This window comes from Cannabis sativa, chromosome 3 (genome assembly GCF_029168945.1).
Source record: "Cannabis sativa cultivar Pink pepper isolate KNU-18-1 chromosome 3, ASM2916894v1, whole genome shotgun sequence".
In the NCBI taxonomy this organism is placed as follows: Eukaryota; Viridiplantae; Streptophyta; class Magnoliopsida; order Rosales; family Cannabaceae; genus Cannabis; species Cannabis sativa.
The window spans coordinates 24,575,229-24,584,649 of record NC_083603.1 but is presented as its reverse complement, the minus strand read 5'-3'; the positions used below and the strand labels follow the sequence as shown (position 1 = coordinate 24,584,649).

The 9,421-nt window shown below is 33.1% G+C and overlaps 1 non-coding gene across 1 annotated transcript; it reads left to right on the top strand.

The window, feature by feature from the left end:
• Nucleotides 1–603: 603 nt before the first annotated feature.
• TRNAD-GUC (transfer RNA aspartic acid (anticodon GUC)) lies at nt 604–675 on the top strand. Its single transcript has one exon. It is a non-coding gene; the product is annotated as a tRNA-Asp (tRNA).
• The last annotated feature ends 8,746 nt before the right edge of the window (nt 676–9,421 follow it).

Here is a 9,421-nt window from a genome sequence, read left to right as displayed (position 1 = left end):
TGTGAACACTATTCATATTTGTGTTTAATTTTCATGTGCAAGATTGATCACCTTTTACATGTTTTATGATCTTAATTCGAAATCTGAAAAGTGAGAATTGAGAATGCTAAAATTGGATAGTCTAGGTTTTGATGTGAAACGAAAGTATTTACATAGCCTTTGTGACATTTAGATTATTGCTTAATGCTGATTTCATGTTAGTTTAATTAAGAGATTAATTAGAGAGCATGAGATTTAGAACCTAAAAGATCTGAAAAGAGCTAGGTTAATTTATAATCTGTCATTCACTTCAAAAGAAGGATAGCAATTAGACATTAACATTGGTAACTTAACAACAGGATTCGTCTCCCTAATCTCTCATCTTGATTAATATTCACTTGTTTCTTTAAGTTTCTTGAATTTCTTTCTTCCTTTTTCAATCATAAATACTTTTGATTTGCCAAATAGAATTATAAGTATAGTTTAGTAGTAATTAATCCAATTCCCTGTGGTTCGACCTCACTTGCGTGAGTATACTACTTGATTGCGTGCACTTGCGTAGGAATTAATAATTTTCGCAACAAATTTTTGGCGCCGTTGCCGGGGATCGAACCCGGGTCACCCGTCGTTGTAGTATAGTGGTAAGTATTCCCGCCTGTCACGCGGGTGACCCGGGTTCGATCCCCGGCAACGGCACCAAAAACTTGTTACGAAAATTATGATCACTACGCAAGTGCACGCAATTAAGTAGTATACTCACGCAAGTGAGGTCGAACCACAGGGAATTTGATTAATTACTACTAAACTATACTTACAATTCTATTTGGCAAATCAAAAGTAGTTATGATTGAAAAAGGAAGAAAGAAATTCAAGAAACTTAAAGAAACAAGTGAATATTAATCAACATGAGAGATTAGGGAGAAGAATCCTGTTGTTAGTTTACCACAATTGTTAATGCCTAATTGCTATCCTTTTCTTGAAGTTTCTTGAATTTATTTCTTCCTTTTTCAATCATAAATACTTTTGATTTGCCAAATAGAATTATAAGTATAGTTTAGTAGTAATTAATCCAATTCCCTGTGGTTTGACCTCACTTGCGTGAGTATACTACTTGATTGCGTGCACTTGCGTAGTAATTAATAATTTTCGCAACAAGTTTTTGGCGCCGTTACCGGGGAATTGTATAAAGATTGATATTACATAAAATTATACTAACTTCTACTTTGGTTAATTCTTTTTTTTTTTTGCTTATTTCTAATCTGTTTCTTTTAGATTAGATTTTGTAATATTATTAAAAATTAAATTTTGTTCTAATTTAGTTTTTCTTTTTAGTTTTAGTATTAATTTTGTTGTTTCAAATTTTTATCTTTTAATTACTAATTTAGTTTTTTTTTTTTTTAATTTTACTAATGTTGTGCTTATGAGTTTGACCTGCAAGATAAATCCAGATGCTATATCTTGAGGATTTTGTCCAACAACACAATGAACCATTCTATTCTGCTTGGAGGAGATTTAAAGAGCTTGGAGAGAGATGTTATCCCACTTTCTCAAGTGGATGTTTTACATGGCTCTTTTATAATGGACTTAACGATGAAACAAGAAGCTGGGTTGATTATGGAGCAGAGGCAACTGGAGCGCCTCTATTAATGAGAGGCTATGATGTAATAAATCTGTTGAACTATATGGCAGATTTTGCTTACGACTGGCATTGGGATCCATCACTTCAGGGTTGGAGTCACCAATACCCACCTTATTGCCCAAATTCATCCCAACAAACTGAAAAAGAGGAGCAACTACTATCACTTCTACAATCACTTCTAGGAGAGATTAACCGCTTAACTGACATGGTGAGATCCTTATGTGATAATTCAATGACTCATGGTTCAGAATGTAATAACTCCAATGATGAAAGTTATGAGAGTTGTTGGTACAATGAAGAAGGGTCATTATTTGAATACAAGGAAGATAATGAGCCTACAATTGAAGATCAAGATCCTTGTGAAGAGGAAATCATTGAATATGAAATCACAAGTAAGGGTATGGATAGCCAAGTAGAGAGTGAGCAACAAGAAGAAGGGTTGTTAGATGAAAGTGTAGAAACTGTGACATTGGAGGATGAAGAAGAACATGACATCATTGATTCGACTTCATCAATGATATTGACTGATAAACCACCAATGAATCCATATATTTCATCTACATCATATTATATACTCTACGAGGTACGAAAGACTTCTCCCCAAGCACATCATCCAAAGTCTTATGTTGTTGGTGCTGAATTTAGTTCAAACTCATCACTTGCCAAGCTTGAAGGCAAGTACAACAACAATTTTCAAGTTGTCTTGCATGACGGTTATTACGGGCGTCAACCTCTTGTTGATGTGGTGCTCAGGTAAGTTTCCTTTCCTTTTTCTTTAATGTCACATTGGGGACAATGTGAATCTTTAGTTTGGGGGGAGGGATTTAAAAATTTTATTTTCTGCATTTTTAATTTTCTACTTTAATTTTCTGTTTTTAGTTAGGAATGGGCAAAAAGCTAGAAGATAATTGTGTGCTGCTGTTTATTGTAATGTGCTCCGAAATTACAAAATAACTGTGTGCTTAATTCTGTTAACTCTTCGGATTAATTTGGATGCTTGTATAACATGTGTAAGAATGCAATTTGATGTTCTGTGAAATATGTTATAATTATTTTACTATGGTTTGTGGTAAGATTGACTGGAGAGCTTAGAACTTGCATGTCTTATTCTTTTGAGGCGAAATCCTTGACAACATTCAATAGGAATATGATTTAGGCATTTGTTGGATAGTTTGAGCCTTTCAAGCCTACCATAAAATGATTATCCTTAGTTAACCCTCTTGAGCCTAGACTTGTTTTTTTTCTTCACTTGTTGAACCGAAATATGTATCCACATTGTTAACTTTGTCCTCACTATTTTATCAATGATGTCATAAGCTATACAATTCATTTGGGGGAGCAAAATACATGGTGTGAGAGAAGATAGAAAAAAAAAAAAAAGAAACTTGCAAGATTGAGAAAAAAGAGATATTTGGTAAGATCAATATCACTGAAAAAAAAAAGAGAAAAAAAAAAGAAGAAAAAAGAAACATGATTCAAGAAAAATAATAAAATTCAATGATGTTGGGAAAAGAAAGAAAATAATTTTTCTCAATTATGGTTAGTTGTGGGAACACTTTGGGAAATTTGAAATTAGAAGAAGCTTGTGGGTTATTTGTTGTGCTTATGATATCTTTAGCCAAAATTGTTTTTCATTTTCCAAATATCTCAGCCATACTTTCTAAACCTCAAAAAGCCCTATTTATTCTGAAAGGATGTTGTCAACATTAGTGGAGAGAGGTAAGCATGCAAGCATATGAGTTATCGGGTAGTGGAATGACTGGAAAGAGTAAAACCATTATAACATTATTTCGATTGTGAAGTCATCTTGTGTTTGTGCAGTATGTGACAAACTGAGCATCTAAATTAATTGTTAGAGTTGGTGGAATTGAAATTCTAGTTTGAGCAATGGAAGAAAACAGCACATGAGGCAGTAGTATTGTGATAATCTCATAGCGTAGTTAGTAAATTAGTAGTTAGTAGTATTTATTTTTTTTACCTTACTCGAGGGCGAGTAAGAATCTAGTTTGGGGGAATTTGTTAGGCTAAAATTAGTCTAAGTTTTGGGTCATATTTTCGGTTAGTTTTCACTCTTTGTTTCTAGTTTTAGGGCTATTTTACACTTGATACTTTTGTTTCAGGTTCTCGGGTGTTTAAAGAAAGTATGTATAAGAATTGACGACGTGCGGTGAAAGAATCGAGAAGAAAAAACCAAAAATCGTGTCGCTGCCTAATCCGGTCGCGACGGGAACTGGCAGAGAAAATTTCAAAAAAACGATGTTTAACCCCGTCGCGACGGGGGAATTGCCAAACGCAACGGGGACCCAGTGACGGGATTTTTGGGCAGTTTCGTAATTTCACGAATTTTAAAGATGAGACTTGGTTTAAATAGAGAGAGCTCGTGAAAATTAGGGATTATTCAGAATTGGAGCCCTAGAAACAAAGGAGGAGGCTAGAGGAGCGGCTCGTGGCGACCCGGATCAATTGCTTCAACTAGTTCTTTCTCTTTTCTTTAATTCTTCTATGCTATTTTCTATTTCAATGTTAATTATGGATTTGATTATGGATGTTTTGAACTAAACTCCTATTTAGGGAGAATGATGAATGTTGTTTAAGTTTTTCCTAGTTAATAAATAATTGTCATTCCTCCATCTTGATTGTGAACACTATTCATATTTGTGTTTAATTTCCATGTGCAAGATTGATCACCTTTTACATGTTTTATGATCTCAATTCGAAATCAGAAAAGTGAGAATTGAGAATGCTAAAATTGGATAGTCTAGGTTTTGATGTGAAACGAAAGTATTTACATAGCCTTTGTGACATTTAGATTATTGCTTAATGCTGATTTCATGTTAGTTTAATTAAGAGATTAATTAGAGAGCACGAGATTTAGAACCTAGAAGATCTGAAAAAGAGCTAGGTTAATTTATAATCTGTCATTCACTTCAAGAGAAGGATAGCAATTAGACATTAACATTGGTAACTTAACAACAGGATTCGTCTCCCTAATCTCTCATCTTGATTAATATTCACTTGTTTCTTTAAGTTTCTTGAATTTCTTTCTTCCTTTTTCAATCATAAATACTTTTGATTTGCCAAATAGAATTATAAGTATAGGTTAGTAGTAATTAATCCAATTCCCTGTGGTTCGACCTCACTTGCGTGAGTATACTACTTGATTGCGTGCACTTGCGTAGCAATTAATAATTTTCGCAACAGTCCTACATAACCGAGCTTTCAATAAGCAGATCTAAGATTTCCCAAGTAAATTCAATAACTTAATAATTCCTCATTGCATCCTCCATAGACCTTAGAATTGCACTCTCAGTTACATACAACGCTCTATATGTTCCACGATATAGATACGCTATTAATTATCCATTGCTATAATCCCAATAATCAATGATTCTCTATAGATAATCTACATTGCATAGGGATTAATTTACCGTTACACCCTTTAATATATTTTATCCTTAAAAGACTTAGCCATTTATAAATGATATTTCAGTGAACTAATATAATCACTGAAATGTGTACTCAACCATTTATCCCTGTTTAACCAAGCTCGAAGGAAATCATCGTTTCACTTCTATGTCCAGATAGAAGCTATAGATTCCATATCTATGATTAGTGCTCCCACTCAATTTTACTACCATGTTCTCAAAATATACGTATCACCCACACCAAAAGGTAGGCTTAACTAACAAATCGAAGAACACAAATAACACTCTTGAGATCAAACCTAACCATGTGAGGATTAAGATTATTTGATCTATTATCAACTAGGTAGTATTGAATTGAATAGATATTACGGTAAATTTATCATATCTAATCCAAGTTCAATATCGGTCCCGTCCAATGCATACTCCATGCATCCAACCCATGGAAAGGACATATCACTTATCCAAGGTGCAAGTAAACTTCGTTGTAGATTATCATATCAATTAAACCCTGTGTACTGATTAATCTAGGAATACTTTAATCACATAATCTTGTTTGCTTTCCACTGTGCTGACGACACAATAAACAAGAATATCAATGTGATAAGGATTTGGATGAATTTATAGATCAAATAAACATATAAATGATTACATGAACCAAATTACATACTAAATAAGTAATGAAAATAATTGTGCTTCTTTATTGATAATTTAATGGTAAAGTTTACATCGAAATAGAGTTTTATTTAAGGCACAAGCCCAACATTTACATCTCGTGACTCACTGAGACTCAGCAAGGAAAGTGACTAATTTTATAAGCAACATAACATTCATTCAGTCACACTATAACATAATGTATTCAATTACAACTCATCACATAATAAGACGCTTAATCCATCTCACAACCTTGTAATCACACAATCCCAGTACTTCATAAAGTATCCATACCCCTCGTTAACCACGAGCTACATATGTCACTATCGTTGCCCGATACAGGAAACGATAAGTAAGAAACCTATCCGCAGTTTCAGGAGTAATTACTCATAACATTAATGACTGTTTCTTTTACTCGATCATAATCGAGTCACAACGATAATAATCATTTCATATCATTTCCCTCGATAATAATCATTTCATATCATTTCCCTCTATCATAATCGAGTCACAACGATAATAATCGTTTCCTATTATTTCCCTCAATCATAATCTAGTCAAAACGATGATAATCGTTTCCTATTATTTTCCCTCGATCAAAATCGAGTCACAACGATAATATTCGTTTCCTATTATTTTCCCTTGATCATAATCAAGTCTCAACAATTACATACCGGGATCTTGATCATAATCAAGACTGCAAAATTCAAAACGTTAACCATATACGGAGCTTAATACTTTTCTTACCTCAGTCCAGTAGTTAAGTATGCGAGCCGACCTCAGTGGAACTACGCTCGACGATCCGGGTCCTATGTCACGATAATAAAGCTCAATAAACAACTTATTCTAAACTTTGGAATAACCCTAACTTCGCAATCAGACATATTCCAACTCTCCACTAGTTCAAAATAGCTTATATGTTACTAAAGTACTCAAATCTAGGCTCTCAAAAACACCCCGAACAAAACTGGTTTTGAGGCTAAAAACCAAAGTTTTCTTCCCCTGCTACCAAAACTGGTTGATCGGTTTCACAGGTGCTGTGAAACCGGTTAACTGGTTTTCCCTGCTGTAGAAATGGGAAAAGCTTGGTTTTTGCTCCAAAATCGAACCAAAACTCCTCCAAACCTAATGAAACCTTCCAGAACAGTATAATCCCACCAAAATAACATATCTAAAACATCAATTCACCATATTTCATTAGTTTATACAAAACACCATGTTAGAACCAAAAATCAAGTTCTTAAACCAAAGTTCCAACTCTAATTCCAACATCCATAACAATTGCATAACCTATGCACAAGGATTCCATAATTCAATTATATAAACACAGTTTAAAATCAATGAAACACTACAGCCCTAAAATTCCTTGTAAAACCTAACCTAGACTATCTTATAACTCAAGAATTTGAAGAGGGAAAGTATCAAGAACTTACCTCCATACTTAGCCAAGCCTGTACTCCATCCAAAATGATTCAGATTGAAGAATCAAGCAAAGAAAATCAACCCTAGTGCAGCTCCTTAGGCTTCAGGTAGAAGAAAGTAAAGGAAGAGAGAGGTTTCGTAATATTTTTCTAATTTTCCTTTTATTCATCTAATAACTATGCATATATATATATATATATTCTTATTAAATAAACCTTATATTTAGCATTTATCCAATAATACAAGACTAATAACAAACACTTTAATGACCATTTTGCCCTTTTCACACCTTTAAACATAAAATAAAATCCTAGGGGTAATTTGGTAATTTTAACTAATCCACAAAAGTGATATTCTAGAATTCTAAACTAGTCCATAATAATTCCAAAATAATCCATCCCCATATTATCGTGACATTACTGACCACACTGTCAAATTTCCACAGTCACCAGGCCTGAAAATATTTTAATTCAAAAATAGTATTCATGATATCCACATATTCGAAAATATTCTCCGTTATTAATAAATTATGCTTTATTTAATCATTTAATAAATTCACACTAATTACTCTAAGTAAGATCATAATCTTACTCCATTACCAAAATAATTACATATTTAATAAAATATTCCCAATTAAATACTATATTATTTTTTGGGATATTACACTGATGCTCTCCAAGCTCTTCTTCCGCTGGTAATTTATTTGAATTTCCCCAATCAAGTTTCTTTTTTTTTAGGGTTTTGGATTCCCCCTCTTTTTTTTTTCTGATTTGTTAAAAATGAATATTTTTTTAGGTTGAAGGATTAGAGGAATTCTTCAGTCAACCCAGATCTGATGATGCCCAGGTTGATGAAGATTTTGTTCTTTTGTCACCAGATCCCAAAACTTCTTGCAGAATCTCTACAAGAACCCAAAAACCAATATCACCAGAACCTGAAACCGTGCAGCCAAGGACTGAAACTCGACGGGGAATTGTTGCTACTCCTGTAACTAGGAGTATTGTAGTTTGATTTTTGGGTTGGGGTTTGATTTTTCTCCAGAAGGTGATAATGGTGGTGGTTTGATTTCAGGAAAAAAAAAGGAAGAAGAAGAACTAGAAGAAGAAGAAGAAGAAGAAAGATGAAGAAGAAAAAAAAAAGAAAATATATTTTTTTTTTAATTATTTTTCTATTTTTTAAACATTCTAAACTATTTTTTAATATATAAATTATTAATATTAGGTGGACCAATAAAAATTTTCCATGTTTACACTTGTGTACACCGTGACGGTCCACTTTGGTACTTAAAAGACCAAAATAGACGGAAAGACTACAGAGCAAAATGATGGTTGAGTTTAGGAAGTATAGCCATAATTTTTTGAGTAAGGGATTAAACCGTAACAAACATAAAAGTATAGGGAGTTTGGCCGCAAATTACCCTTGCAATTGCATGGAGGCCCTGTTCTAGTAGGGTTGGACTCCACCAGTACTCTGTCTTTGGCTTATTTGGACATGCCACGTCAGGGTGATAAAATTGTTGGGATTTATGACCTAAATAAAATCTATTTCAGTATCTTATATGTAATCAATAAAAGATTAGAATTCATTTATGTTTACAAGTACTATTCAAGTGTATGGTTTAATATACAATTTTTATTAAATCCAAAACATATAGTTATTCACAATTACAGTGATGTCAACACAGTGGAAGGTAATTGTGATTACATGCTTCAAAAGTTCATGTCCCGTGATTCTTCAGTGCACTGGATTTACACTTATGTGATAGTCATCAATAAAGTTTACTTACACCTTGGATAAGTGTTATGTTCTATCCAAGATATTGGAAAAGTATGTTAGTATCGAATGTATGGAGTATAAATTGGACTGGGACCGATATTGATCATGGTAAGAATATTATAATCTTACTGTTATATCTTTCTAAGTCAATATCACTGGTTGATCTTAGATCAAAAGATCTTAATCTTGATATAGTTAGCTTCAATCTCAAGAGTGTTATTTATATTCTTAGAGTTGTTAGTTAAAGCCTACCAATTGGTTCGGGTAACACATACATCTTGCGAACATGATAGTACAATTGAGTGGGAGTGCTAATCATAGATATAGAATCTATAGCTTCTATCTAGACATAGAAGTGAAATGATGATTTCCTTCAAGCTAGGCTTAATAGAGATAAATAGAAGAGCTCTTATTTCAGTAATTATATTAGTTTACTGAAATATCATTTATATGAAGCTAAGTGTTTTAAGGATAAAATACATTGAGGGTTGGAATGGTAAATTTAACCCTACTCGATATATTATTTATT